At 36.5% G+C, this 27,709-nt stretch overlaps 1 long non-coding RNA gene across 2 annotated transcripts; it reads left to right on the top strand.

Annotated features, from left to right (window-relative positions):
• The first annotated feature begins 3,413 nt into the window (after window positions 1-3,413).
• On the top strand, window positions 3,414-6,351 carry LOC137026606 (uncharacterized). 2 transcript variants are annotated; one of them, XR_010895891.1, is made up of 4 exons: window positions 3,414-3,560; window positions 3,689-3,765; window positions 4,438-4,507; window positions 6,006-6,351. It is a non-coding gene; the product is annotated as an uncharacterized lncRNA (long non-coding RNA). The 2 variants fall into 2 exon arrangements; XR_010895890.1 differs by having other exon boundaries at window positions 3,425-3,765.
• The last annotated feature ends 21,358 nt before the right edge of the window (window positions 6,352-27,709 follow it).

The raw sequence follows: 27,709 nt of genomic DNA, 5'->3' as shown, positions 1-27,709 counted from the left end.
AAGCATGCATACAGCATGCATGACGAACATCTTGTAAAGATCCATTTGAGGGTTATATTAGCTGTGTGAACTTTGTAAATGCGCTGTAATATAGTCGACAGCTCGTGTGGCAGAGGAAGCGCATCTCTTAAAGGGGCCGTGCTGAAAAAATCAGTGCATAGTTAATGATGCCCCAAAATAGGCAGTTAAAAAATTAATTTAAAAAAATCTATGGGGTATTTTGAGCTGAAACTTCACAGACACATTCAGGGGACACCTAGGACTTATATTACATCTTGTAAAAAAACAATCTAGGGCACCTTTAAATGACAATTGCAGATATCCGTAATTCAGTTTTGCCTAGGCAGAATGAAGGTTAAAGATATCTCAAACGTCATTATTACTAGTGATTATGGCATGGTGCCAATCAGTGCTAATTACGAGTTAACAGGCGTGATTTGAATGATTAGAACAACAACACGCTCTGCTCCCGCCTAAAAGTGCCGGCCTGATTTGCATAAAGATATCTGCAACGTCATTTCGCCTAGTCAAAACTCTAATTCGAGATATCTGCAATTACATTTTGACTAGGCGGAATGAAAGTTACAGATATCTCAAATTTCAGATATCTCTAATCAAAATTCATTTCAAGATATCCATAACTTGATAACAGATATCTACAATTAAATTATGACTATCCCTAACTCCAGTTTGAGATATCTACAACGCCATTTTGACTAGTCGTAATTCCGGTTACATATATCTACAACGTCATTTCGCCTAGTCAAAACTTAATTTGAGATATCTGAAAAGGAACATGTAGATATCTTGAATTGAGTTGAATTAAAGATATCTTGAACTGGAGTTGTGACTAGTCAGAATCAAATTGTAGATATCTCAAACTGGAATTACAGATATCTACAGTTCAATTACAGATATCCGTAATTCACATAGTGGATATCTGCAACTGAATTGTAGATATCTGTAATGATAAACCCCATACAAATGAATGGCAAAATTTGTCCTAGGAAGAATGTCTTTGTGGATATCTGAAATGACAATTATGGATAGGAAGAATGCAGTTGCGGATATCCGAAATGTTCTTTTCGACGAGGCAAAACTGAAATGCAGATATCCGCGACACATATCCAGTCTAGCTGTTAAATGTTAAAACGGCTCGCCATAAGGCGCAGTCGGTGGAGAGCAACTGCGCTCGAATCCGACACGTCCGCCTCGCACTCGCAAGAGGTTTTTGACACACGTCGGCATGACATCAGAGCAAGGCGGCCTATAAGGTGTCGTTTTGCTATTTACTATGGCGCGGGATCAGTGCCAAAATCAAGCTTCCGAATATGGGGGGTGATTTCAACAAAATGTGATGATTACTAAGCAAACTGAGAGGAGAACTAACGTGTATACGCACGCCAGCCGTCTGGCCAAAATCCCATAGTATTCAGGCGTCAGACGTCAGATATGAGACGTTAGACGTCACGGTCACGTGTTGAAGCTGCGCTCAAAGTGCGCGGCGGCGATGGCGGCGACGTAGTTGAGAAAGTATATTTTTTACTTTGCGTCTATGGCGCTCCCTTTGTGTCATTTCTTTCCTAACCAAGCTAAAAGACGTGTTAACGCGCGTGTGGAGAACGTCTGCACGTCTGCCCGTCTGAACGCAATACTTAACGTGCCTTGGCTAATTTAAAAATAGCGCTCCTACTTTTATGCTTGTATGATGGATTAATAAATGACTAACTAACTAACTGTATTTTTATATGTAGGCTATTTCTGAAATGCATTTTCTGTAAAGCTGCTTTGAAACAATATGTATTGTGAAAAGCGCTACAGCCTACAACTAAATTTGAATTTAACTGAATTGAACGGACTTGTCTTACTTGAGACACTGTTCGAACAGTAATTTAAGCTATTATTAAATTAGATTAAGTAATTTTCAGCAGAGAAAATCACATTAATAGATAGGCTACATAGGCCTAGCTTTTAACATCCTCAAAGGATATTAAGAAAATACTATTTAGGTTTGGATACATTGAAAAAAACTAATCTCAACAGTAAAAAGCTTTGAATGTATTTTGAAATATCAATTATGCACGAGCTTGCATGGGAATAGGAAATAGGCTATATAGGCTCCAATAATAATTTAAAAAAAGCTAGTAGAGTGGATGCATTACTTAATTATATTCTGAATTTATATGTTATAAAAATCGTTCTATGAACTTCTAGTAACCTCATTTAAACCGAGTTGTAAATGCTGAAATGAAAGGAGGCTAAATAAATATTATACTAAATATCAATATAAAATTGCCAGTAGATGGCGCCAAGGCCCTGTTCTATTGAGAATACTGGTTGATGTTCAACCTATTCTTTCAAAAACACAAATATATATTTAACACCCACACAACTACTTCTTTCAGACAATTGCAATTGTTCTGCTGTGGCGCTGTTTGGAACTGTATTTTCATTGACTATTGTGTGAAATGCCAGTCATTAATATATTGTTTATTTACAGGAATTCTGGTTTTCTAAAAACTGTTCATTACAGAAACATTCAAACACATATGTATAAATTTGTGTTTTACTTGGTATTTTTCCTCAACTTGTCTCAGTTGGCAATTAATTTTCATATATATATATATATATATATATATATATATATATATATATATATATATATATATATATATATATATATATATATATATACACACATATTTCTGTTACTCAGAAGTGAAACATTATGTGAATTTAAAGTGGCTGCGATACAAATAGAAAATGGGTATAGCCTAAATGTATGTGCTGATGTTGGTTCCTATGCTATTTTAACGTTTTAATTTTTCATTTCACTAATAAAGGAGAATGTAAAGCATTGAATCAACCAGGGGTGCGTTTCCCGAAGCGAACTATGGTCGCAAGTTCCGTCGTTACCATTAGAGTTCAATGGGACTTACGACCATAGTTCACCAACGATGCTTTCGGGAAACGCACCCCAGGTCTCTGAAATAGCTCAGAGGTGCATCTCATGAAGCTTCATTTGACAAGCATATATTGACAGAGCACAACTCAGTGTCACACATTTAGATAATAGAAGAACAACACAGAAACCAACAGTGTCAACAGCCGTGAAGAAGAGGAGTAATAATGTGTGGTGGAAGGGTACGGAGGCAAAAGAGTGGAAGAGTTAAGATTATAGCCGGGGAATCGATATTGGTCTTATGAATGTGACCAAAACAGCAAGGAGACATTTTAATTGTTTATTAATAAAGTAATGTTTTCTGAATCAGTGTCGACTGCAAAGATGAAGCTGACATTGACTCTCATCATTTCCTCATACACTGTTAAAAATTGCTGTTAATTTACGGCAAAATTTTAACAGTATAATCCTGTTATATTAAAAAGCAGCGCATTACTGTTTTTTTACGGTTGGTGAAATGACGTACACAAATTTTAACAGCATTTTACCGTATTTATTCCACAAAGGAAAGAAAACAGTACTTAACAGTATTTTTGGAACTGAAAACTGCAGCGAACACATCTGGATTTTTATCCGTCTTTACACTGTGATTTAACCGGTGAGTGCACCTTTGCCTTGCTCCTTTTACACAAGATAGGCTACACGTTTGCAATTGCAAATAACTGTGCAAATAACTGTAATAATTGTGGATGCTGAGCTTGTAACTGTTTTATACGTCCATTTCAGTGCCAAACCTGCCAACCGTGCAAACTGCGTCACAGAGTGGAGCTGAATTTCGGATTCATATATTTCCCGAGTACGAGGTGAGTTCACTATGTATACCTATACAAGTTTTTCAAATATGATATACTATAAACTCTTCTGCAAAGTAAGCCTTTAACATCATAGCAACAAAGTAATATCGATGTAAGTTATTTCTAACGCGCTGAAATTGTCGTCATCTCGTTTGCTAATTTTAGCTTAAGATCTTTTCATTTATTGGATAATATAGCCTACATTTAGTTTATATTAGACAAAACGTTGATTTCGATAACGTTGTGCTTGCAAATTTGGGTAAGCTTGTTCTAATTTGTACATAACTGTATTATGAGGGGAGTTTTTCTTTTGTTGCTGTTTTGCTTCTTTAGCGTTGGGTGTATTTTGGATTACTTCGACCAAGGTTAGCTTGATAGAATAAGTTGCGCGTTACTACTCAGTAAGTTATTATGTTGATGGTTTGTATTGTAATGTTACTTGGCCCAGTACAGTAGGCTAAATGACATTTTATTTCAGTGGAGACTTTGTTGTTGTTGAGATTTTCGTGCCCAAAGACTGTCCAATTTGACTCGCTGTTGTTGTTTATGTTCTATCATGGTATTATTGTCCTAACAACTGAAATAGACATGCTCTTTCCTAATTTAAAAATTAAATGCATACATTACAGGCATTATTGTTAGTGTATTGAGTCTGTCCTCATCATTGTAACTGTGTCTTAGGCCTCTTCCACTGCAGCTGATGTAGAAAGGACACTTGAACAACCTGCAACTCCTCGACTGATACTCCTTGGTATGTATAGAACTAGTCTATTTTATTACATAAGCCTCTAAGGGTGTTTTTTTTTTTCTTTTTTTTTTCTTTTGTATTTCAGCAAACATGGTAAATGCTTTTGTACAACACTGAAAGGGACAGTTCAAACAAAATAAATATGCTGCCATCTTTTACCCACACTCATGTCATTCCAAGCCCTCAAGACTTTTATTAATATTTGTTATGTTATGACTTTACTTGAGGCACATGACTAATTGTTAAAGGGTTAGTTCACCCAAAAATGAAAATTCTGTCAGTTATTACTTACCCTCATGCCATTTGACACCTGTAAGACCTTCGTTCATCTTCGGAACACAAATTAAGATATTTTAGTTGAAATCCGATGGCTCCATGAGGCCTTCATAGGGAGCAATGACATTTCCTCTCTCAAGATCCATTAATGTACTAAAAACACATCTAAATCAGTTCATGTGAGTACAGTGGTTCAATTTTAATATTATAAAGTGACGAGAATATTTTTGGTGCGCCAAAAAAACAAAATAACGACTTATTCAGTGATGGCTGATTTCAAAATCATAAATGAATCAAAGTGTCGAATCTGCAGTTCAGAGAACCAAAGTCACGTGATTTCAGCAGTTTGGCGGTTTGACACACGATCCAAGCCATGATTCCGCACACTGATTCATTTATGCTCCGATGCTTCCTGAAGCAGTGTTTTGAAATCGGTCATCACTATATAAGTCGTTATTTTGTTTTTTTGGCGCACAAAAAATATTCTTGTCACTTTATAATATTATTATTGAACCACTGTACTCACATGAACTGATTTAAATATGTTTTTAGTACATTAATGGATCTTGAGAGAGGAAATGTCATTTCTTCCTTATGAAGGCCTCACGGAGCCATCGGATTTCAACTAAAATATCTTAATTTGTGTTCTGAAGATGAAGGTCTTACGGGTGTGAAACGACATTAGGGTGAGTAATTAATGACAGAATTTTCATTTTTGGGTGAACTTACCGTTTAAGTAATATGTCATTGTGGTTATGGGTTTTGAATTAATTTTGAATTAGTTAATAGTCATGTGCCTCAACAAGTAAAGTCATAACATGATACCTTTGTAAATCATTAGCTAAAGATTATTTAAAGCAGACAACTGGAAGTTGAAATGCATGGCTTTGACCGATTGTGGTAATTAACACGTTCATTTACATTATTAGTTAATATAATATGCTATTAGGGAATTAATATATTATGACACATTTAACTAATAACAATATAATGATTACTTAATCTATTAATCATATAGAAACTTTATTAGTTGCTGATGCAGTAATCATTAATTAATGGTTTAGTTCTTCATAAGTCATACATTAACTTGATTATTTGTGCATTAGTTAAGCATGAATTAATGCATATTACCCGTATTGTAAAGTGTTACCTTAATTTCTATTCACATTCTCGTTATGCAAACTTTTACCCACACTAATTCTGAATGTATGCATTTGTTTTTCAGACACTTCATTGGAATAAATCCTGAAAAAGGCACCAAGGGTGGACAAGACTTATCACACTCGGGTTGCCAGTCTACTTAAGAAGCTAATGGACTTAAAGCGTTAGTTCACCCAAAAATGAAAATTTTGTCATTTATTACTTACACTCATGTCGTTTCACACCCGTAAGACCTTCATTAATCTTCAGAACACAAATTAGGGTATTTTAGTTCAAATCCAATGGCTCCTTGAGGCCTACGTAGGGAGTAATAACACTTCCTCTGTCTAGATCCATAATGTACTAAAAACACATCGAAATCAGTTTAATATTAATATTATAAACCGACAAGAATATTTTGGTGCGGCAAAAAAACAAAATAATGACTTATTTAGTGATGACCGATTTCAAAACACTGCTTCATGAAGCATCGGAGCATTATGAATCAGTCTATCGAATCATGAATCAGATCGCAGTTCAAACCCGACAAATGGCTGAAATCACATGACTTTGGCACTCCGAACTGCAGATTCGACACACAGATTCACAATGATCTGATGCTTCCTGAAGCATTGTTTTGAAATTGACCATCACTAAATAAGTCGTTATTTTGTTTTTTTGCCGCACCAAAAATTTCTCATCGCTTTATAATATTAATATTGAACCACTGTACTCACATGAACTGATTTAAATATGTTTTTAGTACATTAATGGATCTTGAGAGAGGAAATGTCATTGCTCCCTATGAAGGCCTCACGGAGCCATCGGATTTCAATGATAACCGTAGACCTCTTTAAGTCATTGGATTTCAACTAAAATATCTTAATTTGTGTTCTGAAGATGAATGAAGGTCTTACGGGTGTGGAACGGCATGGGGGTAAGTAATTTTGAGAATATTTTGTGATTTAAAGTGGCTTTATTTTTCAAGTTTTAATAAAGCACATTTTGAAGTTACTCTGCATTGTGTTAAATTTTTAATGTTTCAAAGGATATATTTGTACATTGTATTATGGTTTTAAAGCAAGACTTCTAAGGGGTAATTAATAAAATCAAAGAAATATCTAGAAAAATAGTTACACCTTTTTTTCTTAGCAGTCCATTTCTCAATATAATAACATTTGTAGCTTACAGTTAAAAAGTGCAAATAAACATTAATTAACTGTTAATACTTTTGACAGTAATTTACTGTTAATGTAGAAAATAACAGCTTTATGCTGTATTTACAAAAACAGTAACAAACTGTAAATTTCAACAACAGCAAGACACTGTTAATTTAACAGTAACTTGCTGGCAACCGTGCTGCCAGTTACTTACTGTTTTTTAACAGGACAATTTTTAACAGTGTAGTGGATGCGCTTAGAGAGAGAATGCACATTTCATTCGGTTTATTCTACATAAACAGAGTAGCCTATTTCTTTTCGTTTTGAATTATTTCGTTTTCGTTAAAGTAGATATTTCATGCTTTCTATAGAGATATTTCTCATGTCTCTGAGGCAAGCAGCCGCTGAGTTTCGGTTTATTCATGTAAGACGCGTTCCAGTTCACGCGCCAGTGATCGTGCCCGCGCCTCCATGTCATGATTATATTGTCTACTATAGTTGCTTCTTATTTATTACATCCAGGCAATTGGTTGATGAAACCAATTGCCTAGAGAGAGCTATATACTATTTTTGGCAGCTGTTACAGAAACATTTTTACAAAAAAAATCTGATTTAACTTTGAGATTTCAAGTATTAGATATAGCTTAGATATTTGCAGCACTACAATGACACTAATAATTCTTAATTTTTGATAGAAATGCAAAATCAATCGCGTTTGGTCCCATTTATTTATACACGTTTACCTCAGATTTCATTAGATAGAATATAAACTGTGCTGTACACAGGGTTTCATAATTACCAGGGTCAGACAATGTAGTTTACTAGGGGGGAACGGGGGCATGCTCCCCCGAGAAAATTTAGATTTCCCTGGTGTACTTATGTGCATTTTTAGGACGTTTTACGGCCAACAAATTGGATAACAATAGCTTTAAAACCATGTCAACAAATACATGCATGCACAGTTTTGAGGCAGCTTTAATCGCATGTTTGGTAATTTCATGACTTAACAGAACACCGACGGCTATTGCTCGTAGTTTCTTTTGCGCTTTGTTTAAGCTATAATAATCATGCAGCGCGCGCCGGCGCATTTGCGCATGCAGTTCTTGAGTGCGCGCCACGAGCACAGTATAACGGCTGATTGGACAGTCATGTTCATTTTTCTGAGTTTTACTAACAACATCTGACCGCAGTTTACTGTTGTTCAACTGAAGCTCACTCGTTGTCACCTGCACCTTTTCCGCGCTTGTTTGACTTGCGCCTGGCGCTGAGGCGAAGTCGGATAATGCGCGTCTAAGAAGTGTCCCGTTTGTTGTGGTCGTAAAGAGACAGTTCTATATAAACGCAGCGTTTTATTTAAAAAAAAAAAAAGATTTATATTTTTGGTATTTTATATGCTCTGTTGGTGGTTTGTGGAGTAGCATCACCCAGGGGGGATATTTTTTTTATATAATTCAGAAAAAATAATTTAGCAGAGGCAGGGATACATAGACCAGAAGGGGGAAATCCCCCCCGTCCCCCACCTACAAATCTTACCCTGTATATATATATATATATATATATATATATATATATATATATATATATATATATATATATATATATATATATGTCATTGTGATATAAGGAATATAAATATAAATTGTAGCCATAGTTTAAATCTGAAAATACTGAACACTGTTATATTGACAGCATGACTAATCATTTTGAATCTTGTTTGAATCAACATCCTTTTTGATCATGGAGTATAGGCTATGACTGCATGGGCTACATTTCATAGAGTGCCCGGCTTTATAAAAACTTTAGTGTAGCTCTATTAAATGGAACGTTTATGTTAAACAATTTTAATTATAAGAATAGGAGTAACCGGCAATCAGAAGTATGCTAATTATTTTAGTTTAAAATCTAATAAGCTTTAAAGTGGTTTCTGAATGGTTAATTAATAATAAATGCAGTATCTATAAATGAACTTGAGGCATGCAGACCGGCTGCTGCAGGGCTTTAACAAATCTTAAACAAACAAATAATGATATGACCCTGAGTAAACTGCCAAAATAAGATTATGATAATGTCTATAACAGTAAATGTATGAGAAAATAAGGAAAATTAGGCGGGCAGACGTTCAGACGTGCAGACGTTCAGACGGGCAGACGTTCACACGTTCACACGTAATCCACACGTTAACTTCTAACGTGACGCTGCCGTCTATGAGGTGTCGTTTCTCTATTTATGAGGTGTCGTATGAGGGGTGACTTCAACAAAATGTGATGATTGCTAAGCAAACTGAGAGGAGAACTAACGTGTATACGCACGCCAGCCGTCTGGCCAAAATCCCATAGTATTCAGGCGTCAGACGTCAGATATGAGACGTTAAACGTCACGGTCACGTGTTGGAGCTGCGCTCAAAGTGCGCGGCGGCGATAGCGGCGACGTAGTTGAGAAAGTATATTTTTTACTTTGCGTCTGGATAACGTACGTGTGGATAAACGTCTGGATAACGTACGTGTGGATAAACGTCTGGATAACGTACGTGTGGATAAACGCCTGGATAACGTACGTGTGGACTAGCGTCTGGATAATGTATGTGTGGATAACATTGATAATAATATTTTAGCTTTATTCTTATTTTGTCCAAAGGAAGCTTTAATTAAGGTGTAAATGTTCATAATTGTAGGAAGCATTACAAATCTGTCTCCCTGAATGAAGCTTGGCCATTCCTCCGGCCACCTCTGTTGCGCAAGCACCGCATTTGCTGACTTTTCTCCGTTTAAAGGACACACCGGCCATTCCAGCTGAACTAAAGCTTTCACCTCTTAATATGGAAATAATAATAATAGGCTAATAATAATAATAATAATAATAATAATAAAATAACAAGCCCAAATATATATATATATATATAAGCATATAAGTGGCCATGGTAACACTGCAAATGCGCGCTTGGCTTGAAGCAGCTAAACAAATAAAACAGCAGAGACGAACTCAACGGTCAAACAGGTTTTTGTTTTTTTTGTTTTTTAAGCGCATGTTTACTTAGAAAAATAATGTAAAAGTGCTGCAATGGCATAAAAAACATTAAGGTTAGCACAACGAAATAAACAAATATATTGCATGGTTATACACGCTCGTTTAAGATGTGTTGCATTAATTATTATTAGTAGGCCTAGACTTATTTATTTGTTCTCATGTGCTTGCATTCGATTTGTCTAATGCAATAAATTGAATTATTATATTTAAGCTTTAGTTATATTTTAGGTGATGTTGCTGGGTAAGTGAATTAAGAACAGTGCTCAGTCATAAAAAAATAAATAATGTAAAATAAATAATAATGTGTGTGCGTGAGGCGCCGACGCGATCACTTACATTTTCTTATAAAAGCGGGAAAAAAATAAAATACTCAGACATTTATGGTCACATTTATGTAACATTTCGAATCTGTGAAGGGTTAAATAGGCCTATTATTTCACAAGAAAAAAAATGCCTGTAAAATAAAGAAAGCAAAAAGAATTTCCTTTCTGTGGACTTCTCAAAAATGAACCGAAACTCAAATAACTTACTTGTCGCAGTTTGTTCCTTTCATTTTGTTAATATGTTTATTATTTAGGTGAAATAAACTTCGCGCAGAGGTTATTTATTCCTTTTATAGGATTTCTCCATTCAGAAGTGCTGCTGCCCGATGATGATGATGAATCCTCATGTTCTGTTGTTTATTCTGCTATTTGTTCATGTAGGCTAAAACTAATTAAACCCCTGGGATTTTATTAATGGGTCACAGACACGTATTCATTGTAATTTCGTTTAATTCTAATTTTACCTTGTCGGTTAATGAAAAGATAATGATCTCGTCGGTTGAAAGTCAGGGGAGGAAACGAAATGACAAAGGCAACATTTAGTTTTCGTTTAGTTTAAGTTTTTTTTTTTAACTAATATTTTTTTTTTCTTATATTCAGGTTTATTTCGATTAGCATAAATGTTTAATAGCTAGTTTTATTTTTTCTTAGTTAACTATAATAACCCTGCCTGGGAAAAACATCCACAACTGCAGTACAGTCAATTTTCCAGCTGTTTAAGCCATGAATATTTACAAATTCACGAACTATTTATTGCCGTCTGGGACACAATCTCAGGCCGGGAGTCTCAGACTCATCGAAGCCAAATACAGTTATTGATGCTCGGGAAGCTAAGCAATTTCTTAACGATCAGCATTTCATCTGAAAGAGGTTCGCCTGAAAATGTTGTCCAATAGAGGGAGCCACAGGATAAGGAATATTTTAAGCTTATTTTCCTTATTTTTAAGCTTATCTGTTTCCATACTTATACTTTTGAACTATAACCATTAAATTTCTTTAACCATGTTCTGACAATATAGTTTTACTGTACATTGACATATGAGAAATGCTTATCCCAAGAATAATTATTTTTATATGCTGTCTTAACTAGTAGCCTATGACAGTTTGTTCTGCATGTGCATTTATTTTTTCCGGTATATAGCTTACAATATTATAATTTCTATTAAAATACATGATTAAAGTGTTTGATAATAGGCCATAGCTTGCACTCTGAATTAATCTTTTAATTTCGAATTTGGTCTTTTAATTTAACTGTCTTTAATGCATCATGCATTTTTTTTTTTTTTTTTTTTTTTGATTTGTTTTATTTTATAAAGGATTTCTAAAAAACTCTGTAACAATATGTTTTACTTGGATAATGCTGTCATTATCTTAGCAGTAGTGTTTATGACAGGAGAAATGTGTTGATTAGTTGTCTCTGGTTGTCATTTTAGGACATTAAGCCCAGGCATTTTCAAGTTAAGCAATAGCACATCTTTTAATGTCAGTTGATTGGCTAATAGTGTACGTTAGGTCATGTTTTTGTCAACATATTTAAACAAAATTAGGAATGGAGAAATATTCAGCGATTTTGAGGTGCGTTAAATGTGTTTTCTTTTTGCTCAAAACAAAGCAAAAACACTCATTTACAGAACTTCAGACAATTTACAAAATAACAACTGGCAAAACTTACTTCAGACGTCACGGCGCAGACGTCACGTAGCTTCTCACACGGTTTCTCATAATGAGGTGTCGTTTCTCTATTTACGATGCTAACTAAGCAATCAGTCGTGTCGATCGTCGCGTACCTTGCCGTGTATGGCAAGCCAAAGTGCTCACAAACGCCTGGTCGGGCGTCTGATTGTGCACTGACGCGTCAAAAGCGCGCGTTTTGGCAGCAAAACGCGCGTCCTCGACGTGTGATTTGCGTTAAGAACGCGCGTCCTTAACGCCCGCTTTGGTATCATGGAAACCGCACGTCGCGAACGCGCGTTTTTGTGTACCAAAACGCGCGTCCTCGACGCGTGACTTGCTATTAAAACGCGCGTTCTTGACGTGCGCTTTGGAGTGACCAAAAAACACGCGTCTTTGACGTGCGTTTATAATATCAATAATGGGCGTCGAATACGTGCGTTTTGAGTCAGACAAAACGCTCGTTATGAACGTGTAAACAGGTAAACCAAACAGACAGTGCAACGTGTGTCTGAAGTGTCCAACAGGCGAAGAGAACGCGCTCTTTCCTTAGTGTTCTCAAGATTGCACGTCGAAAGCGTGAGCTCAATCATTACGGCTAGAGTCTATGTTTTTGTCCGCTATAGGTTTAGGACATTATTATTTATAATCCCAACCAAAACAACATGGATCATCGAGGGTAAATTTGGCAGAGGATTAATTGTTGAGTTATAATCCAGTATAATTAATATGAAATATGCATATGAAAACGTAGAACCTTTATTTAAAATTGCCATAGGGGGATGACAGTGAATAAAAGGCCAAAACTAAGTTTGTTTGGAGCCAATAAAATACTACACCACATTGATTGTCAGCTTGGCTATTACAGATATAGCCTAGACCAGGGCTCAACATTATAATTATAAATAAGCTTTGTCTTGTGCTTGACAAGTAAATTGGTAACTTGTGCGAGTATGAAGTTGTTTTTTGTGGTGTAAATATAATATATTCTGAAGCAGTATTCTTATGTGAGCTTTGATCTAAATCTGCATATTTGTGATATTTACCCAGAATGTTTTGAATATAATAATAATAATAATATTAAAATGAAATGTCGGGGGGAAATTATTCGACTTTTGAACATGAAACTCAACCGCCAGTGGGTGGCGGTAAGTGGCCGTCTTAATGAGTGAGTGATTCAAACGGCTGATTCATTCTAGAATGAGAGGTTTATGAATGGGAAATTACTACATGGCTGGCTTAAAATTAACCCCCAAAAAAGGCTGTAAATAAAAAAAAAAAATCACACACATTATTACTAGCGGCCACAATAATAATCAAAAGGTGAACATTTATTAATAAGCAGTTTAATAAATGTTCATTGTTTAATTACTATTAATTAAACCTATAAGAAATGTTAATTTCTAACATTTTTTGGGTTCGTTATAAGCAAGCAGTAGAGTAATCTTCTAACTATATAGTTGAATACTGCTATATATATATATATATATATATATATATATATATATATATATATATATATATATATATATATCTTTGGATACATGTAAATTTATTTTATTAAATTGCTCGAAAGAAAGAAAGAAAGAAAGAAAGAAAGAAAGAAAGAAAGAAAGAAAGAAAGAAAGAAAGAAAGAAAGGCAGTCATTTCGGCTACACCATCTACAAGTTTCAGGCCTTTTTTGGTTTTGACAGGTGGTCAGTCTCCTCTGATATAGCAATATATGAGAGGTGTAGGCTTCTTTGTTTGGGGTACTCCAAAGTCTCATAATTAGGCCAGTTACATAAATACCATAACAAAGCAATTCTATATATAATATAATACACTTTATAATATAGCAGCCATATCACCCTGTAGGCCAAGACTGGTTGCCCACTGAAGCTAAGCAGGGCTGAGCCTGGTCAGTACCTGGATGGGAGACCTCCTGGGATAACCAGGTAGCTGCTGGAAGAGGTGTTAGTGAGGCCAGCAGGGGGGTGCTCACCCTGTGGACTGTGTGGGTCCTAATGCCCCAGTATAGAGAATGGGACACTATGATGTCAAAAAGCACCGTCCTTCTGATGAGACGTTAAACCGAGGTCCTGACTCTCTGTGGTCATTAAAAAATCCCAGAAAGCCAATCAGAATAAGGGGATGATTAGGAGGCCATGATGGACAGAGGCCAATGGGCAAATTTGGCCAGGATGTTGGGGTTACACCCCTACTCTTTTTGAAGGACATCCTGGCCAAATTTGCCCATTGGCCTCTGTCCATCATGGCCTCCTAATCATCCCCTTATTCTGATTGGCTTCATCACTTGGTCTCTTCTCCACCAATAAGCTGGTGTGTGGTGGGTGTTCTGGTGCAATACGGCTGCTGTCACATCATCCAGGTGGATGCTGCACATTTGTGGTGGTTAAGGAGATTCCCCCTACTATATGTAAAGTCCTTTTTGAGTACCCAGAAAAGCGCTATAAAAATGTAACAAATTATTATTAAATAATGAATTCCATATTATGAAGTACATAATGGCTAACTGCTCTTATAACAGATTTTGTGATTATTTTTTGAATAAACAAAATACATTGAATCAAGTATTTTTCAGTTTTGATTTTTTTATTTAGGTCAGTCTTTTGAAGTGTAATATTGTACAATTTCCAAAAAAAATCTGCAATAATGCTACATACATTTGCAATAATGCCAAATAAGTTGCCACTAAAAGACAACCTTTGATTGTCACCACTTTTGTCCAAATGTATAAAACGTAATTTAATAAGAAATAAAAAAAGCAGATATGAACAGTAGTGAAGTGTGAACACACCTGTATCTAACAACCTATAGAACGACTTTATCAAGCCCAGGTTCTTTTGTGTGTGTACAGATTAATGTAGCAAAAAAAAAAAAAAAATTTATGAAAGATGAAGGGAACCATGTTTATTAAAGTCGCTGCAAAATTTTTGGCTTGTTTGCATCAGTAGGCAGAGGACAACTAACAAACTTACAACAGTAACAAACTTGCTGTGGAGCAAAGTCTTGCAGCATAGAAGTGAAAAACAAATGTAAATTTAGAACAAGAGTGGAGGGCTTTGGGTAACTGGACCACCTAACTAAGACCCTGTTCGGTAGGTTAGGGAGAGGGAGCAGGGTGAAAGAGGGAGTGGGGAGTAGAGGTCAGAGTAGGGTCTGGCTGATAAAACATCAAAACTGTAAAAACAACAAACAAACAAACAATGAGATGTGGTTTATGCCATCCCAAACTCTACAGCCTGCAATATCCCACTGCACATGTAGTTGCAAAACTCCTCGTAGCTCCTATGTATTGGTAGGTGGAGGACTACATCACATGTATTCGCTTTTGGGAATTTGCAGTCTGTGTGTAAAAAGTCAATTATTGGCTGGTTCTTGAATCCCAGTGGCGGTAACTCCTCCAGCCCAGAAGCAAAGGCCAAGACCTCATGCAGAGTAAGGATTTTACTTTGGTCCACCTGCATTTCTCCACCTGTGGCAAATGTAAAATTAAAAAATAAAAATAAAAATAATACCCCCCCCCCCCGCCACGCCTACTATTGACATACCTTCCACATCTAACAAGAAGTCACGGAACCAGGCATAGGTTCGAATTTCATTGTGCCTGCGGTTGCTTCCCTCCTCTGAGAAGTGTGCGCTGAAAGCATCAATGAGGTCCTTTGCAGTTAGCGGGTCTTCTTTGGCCAGGAACAGATATCGAAGGGGTTTAGAATTCGCCATCATAGCGGCATGTAACCCTAAACATCCTAGACCCTCCACAAACCTACAGAATTGAACAATGAGAAAACACACAGACACTTTTACAAAATTTGCAATTCAAGTTCCCCTTCATTCATCTAAAAACTCCTACAGTCATGACAGCACAATGGATGAAATGTTCATTAATATGAAACTTCACTCAACTGTTCCATTGCAGCTTTAAGTCGCCCCTCTAGGTAAAACTTAGCTGCACACTGAATGACCATCTCCCTGTCTTCGAGAGTGCGACACTGGATGTTTAATGAACCAAGGAGTGAAAGGCTGTTTGAAGCCTCTTCTAAAGCCTCCCTGGTGTCCTCAATTGTTATGGCATCTTGGATCTAAAAATCAGTTTTTTTTCTTAGTAACATTTCAACTAGTAATACATTGTATTATCCAGGACTTGGCATCAGCATTAACAAAAATACATACCTTCAGCAGCTGGCTCCTAAACCCCTCATCAACAATTTCTGTCAGGTCCACATCTTCTGTAGCCTCACCCACAACCAGACTGAACAGTCGTGGGGCAAAGAAGTGGGGCGCTACGCCACCATGGATCAGGCAGATACTGATCATTTTTCCGAGTAATTTGTAATCCCCTTTTGAGATGGCTGAAAAAGAAGAGTCAAACAGACATTTGTATTCACAAATTCATTTAATATTTCCATTATTTCCATTTTAGGTTGTAGGGGTGTAACAATACAATCAATCTAATGTCTAATGATACAATGTATCAATGCAACACATAACAAACTGATACCTGTGGGCTATTTATACCTTTAAGATGCACTTTTGTTTTGAAACTCCACATTATCACACAATGTCAGTCTATGCAATATCGACAAACATGTGCATTCTCGTTTAAACTACCTTTCAGAACTTGTGAAAGACGTTCAGGACAGTAGATGGAACCTTTACTGTCCCGATCGAGCCAGTGCTGAATGTTCATGAAAGTTTATAATTTGCTTAATTTGTTTAAAGCCTTGCAAAAAGCAGTGTGCTCACATCTCAAACAATGTCAGTTGTTTTGATCACAACACTGGAGAATAGAGCACTATAAATCGTTCTTCACACACAGTAATTGAAATGTAAAAGTGTTAAAAGAAAATGGTCAAACTGCTGTTATGAGGGACGTGCATAAGTGATTTGTGCCACTCTGTATTGAAGCCATTATAAAATTTTTGCACAATGGAAGAATATATAATAGCATGTCTTGTTCTGTCCTACCTATAATTTGTTTCTTTACTAAAAAGCTGTGCTATAAATTTAAAAGAAATGCCTTTAATTATATAGTATATGTTGTCATTTCATAAACTGTCATTAGATTAATGATTTTTTTATTTGTGGATGTCTCAATCAGGGTGCCGGATGTTAAATTTAGAAATAATTGAGATATATTTTGGTTGCAGTTGAGAGCTAATAGTTTAACTGGTTGTGTAAAATAGGCACATAATATAATATTGGAATATTGATCAATATTATCCCTGAATCAAATCGTATCCCAGAAATTTGAGGTATTCGAAAATATTGTATCGCTGGCTATGAGAATCGATATTGTATCGAATCGTGACGAACCATTCGATTAACACCCGTAATGGGTTGGAGGATGAACACTTGAATAAATGTGAACATAAATGTTTACCATGGCTATCCAGGGCCAGTAGCTTTGAATTATCTGGCCCTTCAAACAGGCTCCTGCTCTGTATATCCTTCATTAGGAGACGACAAAATTCCCTCGTCGGCCCACCTTCATCCACTGCCCCTTCTGGTTTATCGCCAAGATCCATAAACACGACTCCCAGTGGCTTATATGGGTCGAACAGGCGTCTAGTGAACGCACGTCGCGCAGAGCCATAAATGTCATCTCTGCATGCATTAATCATATTTGACGCGTGTCGATCCTCCAAATTAACTTTGTTGGTGAGCTCTGCGAGTATCTCTATGGCACGTTGCCTGAAAGGGAGCAGGTACAGTACAAAAATTTTGAAATGAATCAACTTACTGAGATACAACCATACAATGTCCTCACAAGTGTAATAAGGAAAAGAAAATTGAGTTGGGGAGGGGGTGTTTACTTGGTGTTTACTGATGAGTCTATTTGGTCAGTGAGGCCCTCCTCTGGCCATTCATCTACGTCGGGTTCAGGATTTGGGGCGTTCAAATGGACTTCCTGTTTTGTAGAGGTACGGTCATACATAACTGAAAGTATTAGCACTGCCAAAAATAGGATTATTTTTTCAACTCAAGAAAAAAAAAAAAAAAACTGAAATGAATTACATACTTCTACCTCATCTCCTTCCAACCACTGAACAAATAATGTGCAAGGTGTCATCAAGTTATGTTCTTCAAGGGTTCCAGTCATAGTGCTTGATAGCCGTGTGCCTACACTTGGCATGCTCAACCAGAATATTTCACTGGCCGAATCATCATCGCCAGCATAATCCATAAGGTTCTATTTATTAAAAAAAAAAAAAAAAAAAAACACACCACACACACACACACACACACACACACAGGTAACAGTACAATTATGCACACATATATCATATATACAGATGTTCACTTGCAGTCAAAAGTTTGAACACTTTCCTATTCTCTTCAATGGAAAAATGTGTCCAATCAATTGACTGGTACTGTACTGTAAAATTAAAGAACTTAATTAAACCTTATCAAGAGATCTATGCAACTAACTTTGGTAAACTTGAACCAATTAAGAAATATTATGCTTGTTAATGTCTAGATCTGAGAGTACAGTAATAAACACCTGCAGTGACTGTGTAGGTAGGAACCGCCTTGACTTCATGGAACCATCATGGTATTTGAGCTGGATTCTAAAGCCATTTAAAGGTTCAGGACACAGACGGCCACGTCTTTCCATTAAGGCCTTGTGGAAACAGAACAACACAACTTTGGTAATCAAATAACTACTAAGATTTATATACAGTACCAAAATCTGTCAATGGGTGGGAGAATGAGAGCTTCTCTGTCTAGACCCATCTGAACATTGGGTGGACTGAGAATAGTATGGGTTCCCAAGGTGGGATTCAGAAAGAAAGTGGATTACTACCAAGTTAAAGTTATGATTTGAATACTCGTGAGCTGAAGAATTATCAGTAAAATTGTCTTGTCTCTTCTATTAGATTTACATTTCATATTTTCTTAGCAACATTAATTACTTTAACTACTTTTACAGAAACATTGTATTATCCAGGACTTGGCATCAGCATTAACAGAAATGCATTCCTTCAGCAGCTGGCCCCTAAACCCCTCATCAACAATTTCTGTCAGGTCCACATCTTTTGTAGCCTCACCCACATCTAAAAGGATTGAATTTACTTACATTCAATCTCCTCTCTTCCATCATCTGTGCAGCTACCTCGCTACGCTCCAAAGCAAGTCTCTGTGCTTCCTAAAAACAGAAGTGTATTACAGCCAGTTTGCTTAAAATATTTTCTTAAACAAATTTACAGCCCAACTATAAATCTAAGATGGCATGGTGTCAGTCCAGTAAATAAGTAATAATAAAAAAAAAAAAAACACTCGTAAAAGTTAATTTTAACACCTTCACCTAAAAGTTAAACCTCTAAGAAAAATAAATTGATTTGCATCATTTTCAACTTGCCCTCTCTTGGTCCCTTTGCTGGTCTCTGTTGAGGGCCTCCATGTATTCTATGTCCTGGCTCCTCCTCAGTGCTCGTGTCTGTTCTACAGTCTTTATACCAAGACACACAACAAATTACATGGCTACACATACATTGCTCAGCGTACATGAGTACATCTCCTTTGAAAAGTAACATTTTAAACAATATCTCAAAAAAAAAAGTTTCCAAAATGTTACTATTCTGCACGTTATTTTGGGTATAAGTACAGTGCATAAGTACAGGAGGTGTACTCATTTATGCTGAGCACTGTACTTATACCCAAAATAAAGTGCAGAGTGGCATTTCCGCTTTGGATATGCCTAAATCAATACATTTATTAAGTTAGCAGATGAAACTCACTTCCACTATCCGTTCAGAAGATGGCACATCTGGATTCTGCCCTCTGGTCTCTGCCAGTCTTGTTTCCTGAATTAAGGAGGGGGGGGGGACACAAAATCAAAGACATTTACCAAGTACAGATTTAATTAAAAAAAAAAAAAAAAATCCCATATAGAGTTCTGAACACCCGAGCAAATGAGTAACCTGTTAAATTTGAACCAAAGACATGAATGCATTTAGGGAGAGGTTTAAGAAAGATTTTAACCTCAGCCAGTGTTCCTTGTGACTTGGAGAGAGTTCGTACAGATACTGTAAATTGAACTTCCAGGACTTAAAGACTTTAAGCAATTATTTTTGGTTTGTAAGGACTACAATCATAGATCTCACTTAAACAAAATCGTTATTATCTTGCAAACCGTAAAAATAAATAAATAAATAAATAGATAAAACAAAATTTTACCAATAAAAGTGCAGTACATGCAAAGTATGCAATGATTGTGGCAACTTCAAGTATAGGAAAATTGACAAAGCCTTAGAACTTTCAGTGCATGCAATAGAAGTATTTTCTTTTTTAAAAAGTTTAATTTAAAGAATTTCAATGTAACCAATTACAAATAAATATTGCAATCAAATGGCTTGTTTGTATTAAGTTTTTTTTAAAACTCAATTTACACAAAAAAGGCAATCAAAATAATTACATATTAAACGTTTATAATAGCTATTATTGTTCAACAAATAATATTTTATATATCAACGCTGGCTTACTATTCCCTTTACCATTTAATGGATGCATGAAGGAGATGGCAGCACACTCACTTGCAAATACTTTATTCCTCCAACGTTCCGGCAACTAGGCTTTTTTTTATTTTTATTGACATTATCATTCAGTAATTCAAGCAGTTTAAGTAAAGAAGTAGGGATGCACCGATAACATTTAAGGACTGAGAACGAGTACCGATACTTTTTTCTGGTACTCACCGATACCTACACACTTATTTATCTCTCTTTTTTTTGTGATTTAGCAGTTTTCCAAGCCCTAACAAATGTAGGACAGCTTCTTTATTATTACTCTAATGAAAAAAAGTCATTTTTATGTGGTTGTCACAAACCTAAAGAACAAAAATGTCATTGTCCAATAACCTTCAAAGGGCATAATTACATATATATATATATATATATATATATATATATATATATATATATATATATATATATATATATATATATATATATATATATATAAAGTTAAGAGACCACTCCATTTTTCTCCATAGCGGTATATATCTATTTTTTTTGTTATATAAAAAGAAATCTACAAACTAATACTATAGAGATACAAATTAAATAAACTTGGTTTTTGAGATACAGCAAGTATATTTACCATGTATCCATTTAATATTTTGTCGTTTTATTAACATTGACAATATAGACCACGGTCCCTTTAAGACCAAATCCATGGATACTGACACACATCCTGTTTTCACCCAAATGTTTACGTCCACTAAAGCCATAACCGACTATATTTATGTGAAATACTCCACACGACAGACAACTATTTTGACAACTATGTGTGCATTTGAGGAGAACCGATCGCACGCTGTGAGAGAACTGTGATTGTGAGCAAGAGTGCGCTCCTGGTCTGTGTCATTCAGCCCGATTCCGCCTATCTCGCCTTCACTAATTGATAACGAATTGTGATTGAAAGCATGCAGTTTGCAATGTGTGTGTTGTCATCATTAATTTTGAAGTATTTCCACACCTCTGAGGCTGACATTGTTTCTGCTGCTGCCGTCGGTGTCTCTGTGCACGGAAAATTCTGTCAGTTACGTCACGTCAAGTGAGGTATCAGTCTGTGTTATGGGGGCATATTTATGAATACGAGTACTAGTACATGAGCTTGGTATCGGTGCATCCCTATTCATAAATATGACTGTTTAACGGTTTTCCAGGACTAAAAACTAATTAAAATACTTCAAACACTAAGTACACCTTGTACAAACTCTGCTTGGAGGCTAATCGTCATCACCACTTATGCAATCATGATTGCAACAGATGTGATTTCAAAATGACAATTCATTCAAAGTTCAAATTACCTCCACAAACACACAGTCTGAATCCCCAACACTGACATCATTATGCACCTGACGAGACAATCTGCTTGAGCTACTTCCAATTCGCTGTGAAGTGCTTAAAGGTATGCTTCCTAGTGATAGGGGCACATGTCTTTCTTCTAAGGAGGGCACATGGCTAATTTCAGGTGACAGAGACTCTGACAGTCTCGGCCTGGTAGAGGGAGGGGGATTTGGCATTCCAGGTGAAGGTGGCTGATTGTGCACAGCAACAGGAGGAGAGTCCTCACCCTGTGGGTATAAATGACAGGTTTGAAGAAATGCATAATAATGACCAAATCCATCAATGTTCCACAAAAGGTGGATTCATATGGGCTAGATCAATACAAAAGGTAGCAATAGATAACGCTGAGTCTATACAAAATGAGTTACCTTGATTCTGACATAAACCGCAGACCTATTCAATTCAAGGCACTCTTTTATGTCACGTGGTGTGATTGCAGGCAAATTCAGGACAATGATGTCATGGTGGGCATCCATCCGACAGAGCTCAAATGGCCTATCACCAAGCCTTGGAAAAACCCGCCTTATTTCACTGACAAACTCCTCCTCCATCAGGTCCAAAGACACATACAGATTTACAATCCCCTGGCTCTCTGCAATAAAAAGAAATAAAAGAAAAAAGAATAGTCACAACTATATGTCAAATGCTGATTGAAAAATAACCTATTACAGCTGGCTATTGAACCATTTAAAACTAGTTTTCTACAAATTAAGCTGAAAGTGACCAAAGATTCTACATTTGTTACTGTGGGGCCATATTCACAAAACATCTTAAGGCTTAAAAATAATGGGCGTTTCAGTCCTAATTTTAGGAGTCTTAAATTTTTGCTCCAAGAGTCTCTCACAAAGCATTTTAGCGCTAAAACTAGCTCCTAAATCTGTGAAACGTTAGGAGTACTCAAGAGGATTCCTAAATCACTAAGACCAAATCACAAACAGTCCTAAAATGATTGTTGGTGCCAATCCGCCTCAGCAATCCACCAAAAGACACTGTAGACCATTGAGGCAATAGCGATAGAGCCTTGGATGCTGAGCCTTTTCTTCATATAAATCTTTAAATAAATCTTTAAATAAATAAATAAATAAATATTGTCCGATAACCTGTGGCAGTGGTTTTCATGAGTTCAATTTTATAAATAAGCGTATTTGGTGTGCTGTCCAAGGGGATTGAGGGCTCCGAGCCTGTAATTTAGCCCAGGCCCAAACCCAAAGTTCTCCTCATATCCCCAGCCAAGAGTGAGGAACGAAGTGGCGGAGGGATGCAGAAAACTGTCAAAGTAACTATACGCGAGTCGGCTCTAGTCTGTGCACATATTTTATATGGAAACATGACACCACATTCTACAATATTTATATGATTAAATCGCTGACTCAAAAAATAAATTATAGATAGATGCCAGAGAATGTCCAATTGTTATGTAATTTATATATTCTAAAAATGTAATAGTGTTCTATCAAACTGCTAAAATACAAAAAATGCCTTCAGGTTTTTAAAGGCAATGTTCTCAATACTTTTTATTGTATTTGCACCTTCAGATTACAGATTTTTAAATAGTTGTATCTGAACCAAATGAACCCTATCTGAACCCTATCGTAACAAACCATATATCAATGGCAATCTTTCAGATGATGTATGATTGTGAAATTATAATACATAATGTAAAATTTAAAGTTCTTCAGGTTTACTAAGGCTAAAGGCAGCTGAAGGTTTTTTTTCAGGGTTGGAGCTAAACTCTGCAGGACAACGGCTCTCTAGGACCGAAATTGCCTACCCCTGATCTAACTAATTAATCATTTGATTGCTAATCATAAATAAAGGGGGCTGCTGCTGTGTTATAGTCTTCAAGATTATTATGTAAACTGGTAAATTATTTAGCAAAGAATACTAAAACCTAACATAAAACTGGTAAAAAATTATAGAAATTTATACAGAAAATAAAAATGATGGGAAGATGTCAAGCACGTTTCTTACGGTTGACTACCATGTTCCATATGGATTAATTTCTGCTCTTCTCTAAGTAAGTCTGGGCAAACTACAAAGCACCAATCAGAGGCTGCAATTTTATGATGTCACCATCTAGCCTTATTAAAGTATTTTAAAACTACAAAAATACAAAACACTAAAGTATTTGACAAAATTTGAAGCCATTTTCATTCACCCAATCAAATACAAATTAAAAAAAAAACTTTTTTATTATTGAAGTACATGCATCACAAACACTGCCCATCCCTGTTCGTGTTGACCTCCACTTGTGGCGCTGTTTTCGACACTCTCGAAACTTTGAATCTTTTCCCGAAACAATGTGGGGAAAGCTTCGGTGCTTCATTTGCCCATCACTATCCTCCACCTGTTTACAAAATGACTATTTTTCATCAATGCAGTACTCACGTCGAGTAACAGGTCGACTGGTTCCCTCATCTATAAACCCCAAACGCACTCTTAAAGTCCGCGGGGGATTGGGTAACCTCCTCCTCCTCCTCGGCGGCCTTTGATTAGTTTCGTTTCTGAATTCGCGCAACCTACAAGCACAAACGTTACACCAAATTGGGCATTTTGTTTCAAAATATCACTATTATAAAAAGCAGTAACCCTTCAGTTACATTCACATGACTGAACATTTCTTTTAGCACAGCTGTCTGTCTTCACTTAAAAATAAACATCTGCCGAGTGCGGCCAATTTAGTAACTTCCACACCTTTTTTTTTTTTTCAAAAAGCCTAGCGACCCCAGCGACAAATCTAAAAGATTCCGTGACACCCCCACTTATCTACATATAATAAATAAGATCAGCCTTACTTTCAGTTGAAAGTATTTGCTAACACTGCGCGTGCAGCATGAACATGTTCAATCATAATTAACATAATTGACGGTTGGGTCTCTCTTGCAATTATTCTTATGACTATTATTTTACTCGAAATTACCTTTCAATGAGACCGCCTTCTTGGTCATCATTTGCCAGAGTTGCTTGTCCAATTAGTCTATCAAAATTTGCATTAATTTGAGACCGTAAACTAATTAATCGTGTTCTGTACCTCTGGTCCGACATGTTTGATTTTCCTTGAACAGGATGCGACTCTGTTCTTCTAGTGCGTGTTGCTAGCTGTGCAGATCACGTTTTCCCATCAGCCTGTTTGATGTGGCGGGGTTTCCCAGGAGACACGTAAAACATTTCGCGTGTAAATTTTTTTTTTTTTTTTTTTTTTTTTTGACATAATAACTATTGTAAAAGATCATTTTCAAAACTTTTACAATATAATTAACTATGTACATCGCATGAAACCCAGACTCTAGAAATGCATTAATTAAATATTTTTAAACGAATTAATGTAGGCCTACTACTAACCATATGTTATATGGACATATACAAGATTATAAATGCGTATTAATAAATTTTTAAATTGTACAACTTGACATTTTTTATATTTTATGATTAATTTACTGTTAATTATTATGCCAGAGGGGAGAATAACAGAGTTCAACTGTGATAAAACCCACAATTACCCTTTTAATAAAAGGAACTCTATACCAAATACAGGGACATATTTACAAATAGGTTAATGTGCAATACAGTAAACATCACACAAAGACAAACTAAAAGTCAAAAATTACCAACTAGCTTACAATTGCTTGTACCAAAACACAGAACCTACAACTACTGTTAAAAACAACTACAACTACCACCCCTGAGGTGACTAGAGAGTACATCAGCTTCAGTTTGGATCCAGCCTCTTAAGACCTCAGATGGCCAACACCTATGAAGAGACGGCGCCAACTCCTGCGAGGACTTCAGAAGACGCAATCATCTGGATCAACATGCACATTGCTCAATTTCTATATCCTAATTATTGTTAATGTAATTCATTTTTCCAGGAGCTCTTTGCTTCTACGTTCAGTTAAACTGCTAACAGTGATTGTAAATTAATTACCTAAATTACATTATTTGCTAACTGCATTCTTTAAATTGTAATGTTGACATCCATTTTCTGTAAAGCTGCTTTGAAATGATATGTATTGTGAAAAGCGCTATACAAATAAATTTGAATTAAATTGAACTATATACTGTACAACTACTACTATAATACTGTACAACTATTGTCACAAGACACAAAACAACATTATTACCATGGCCTATGGGTGAACTACAGACTGCAGGAACATAATTGTCATCTGAAGAAAGTCAACACCCATGCCATCCCTGGAGACATCCAGAGGATCCACCAAACGTTGGAGTTGACGAACATCATCTTCAGATAGGGTGAGTGGACTTTCAGGGACATGAATGTCCTCTCTCCATAGAGGCTCAGCATTGTGGTTCTCAGGTGGGTCCCTTTCTTGTGGCATTGCTGGATCTGGCCCCTGTGGTCGAACACCACCTTGAAGATCTGGGGCATTGACAGGGTCTTCAAATAGACCCCGAATGGCTCTCAAGGGCCTGTTCTGCAACTGCAGGCATGCTCGGACAAACAGCTGTACTGGAGTGCTAAACCCCTCAGTGCGCAAGCCATGATGATTCCAGCGTTGACGGAAAACTGTGAGATCCCTGTTTAGTCTCGGGAGATACACATACTGTAAAGCCCACATGTCAAGTTCATTGTCAGGATCGATGATCCCCTCCGACTCCAGGAATGTAAAGAGGCCATGGTACACATTGATTAGTCCGGACCAAAGATCACCCCAAAACCTCTCGATCCTTTGATTGTGTGTACTCTGACCTCTGAGAACACTCCTGGTGCCCATTCCACGGACGACATTCATGAAGAGACACACATCAACGTTCTCTCCACCGTAATCACAACGCACTTGTGATGGCACACCATACTGGGTGACTGCGGTGTTGAAATGTTGCAGGACTGTACTGCTCCGATTGTTGTTTGATGCAACAAGGAAAACCACAAGCCGACTGTAGCCATCAATAGATCCGTGAATCACAATCCGCCACCTTTGAAAGCAAAATATTTTTTTAATTATCAGGCAGCTATTCCTCTAGTATAATATAAATATGAAAGAAGATTTAATAGCTGAGAGTCATCAAGCCTTTTGGATTTTTTAACTTAACAATACTTTGATACAAAAATCTTACTATTCGACTATATATCATATGGATTATGAAAACTGCATCTAGTATGTGTCAACATTAATGATGTATGGCTCCAACAAAACAGTCTAAACAACTGTAAACATGGTCAGAAAAATAGTTTAAAATAAATAAATACGATTGATTAATTTTAGTGCGACTTTTGAAGATGTAAAGAAACTGAATCCTTACCTGATGAGCTTGTGATAACCATCTAAGTGCCACAGAGAGTTTGGGCCAGCTACACGGTATCTTCTGCGCTGTGGTCTTTGTGATGTAGCTCTCAAAACAGCAGCATCTGGATTGGTTCGAAGCATACTTGCCCTCACCCTCCACCTCTGTACAAGTACACCTGCTGAGTTTAACTGAGCCCTCACAGATTCAGGTCCAAGCAGATCATTTTGACCGACAGCATTGATGACCATGCTGTCAAGCTCCTGATCCGTAATCCGTGCATAGCGTCTTGAACGGTGGAGATGAAAGAGTCTGTTTAAAGGGAAGGTTTGGACAAAGCAGTTGGTTCAAATTCTTAACCATTTAGTTTTATCCTAATTTAACAAATAAATCTTTCAAAATCTAACCCCAAAATCTGATATATAAAACACATTATCTAGTGCAAATTCCTCCACCCCCCATTTCACACAGCCACCATGTGCATACTCTGGTCCTTTTAAGTCCTT

Source organism: Chanodichthys erythropterus, chromosome 9, assembly GCF_024489055.1.
Source record: "Chanodichthys erythropterus isolate Z2021 chromosome 9, ASM2448905v1, whole genome shotgun sequence".
In the NCBI taxonomy this organism is placed as follows: Eukaryota; Metazoa; Chordata; class Actinopteri; order Cypriniformes; family Xenocyprididae; genus Chanodichthys; species Chanodichthys erythropterus.
Note: the sequence above shows the minus strand (reverse complement) of the source record. Positions and strands in the feature narration are given on the sequence as shown.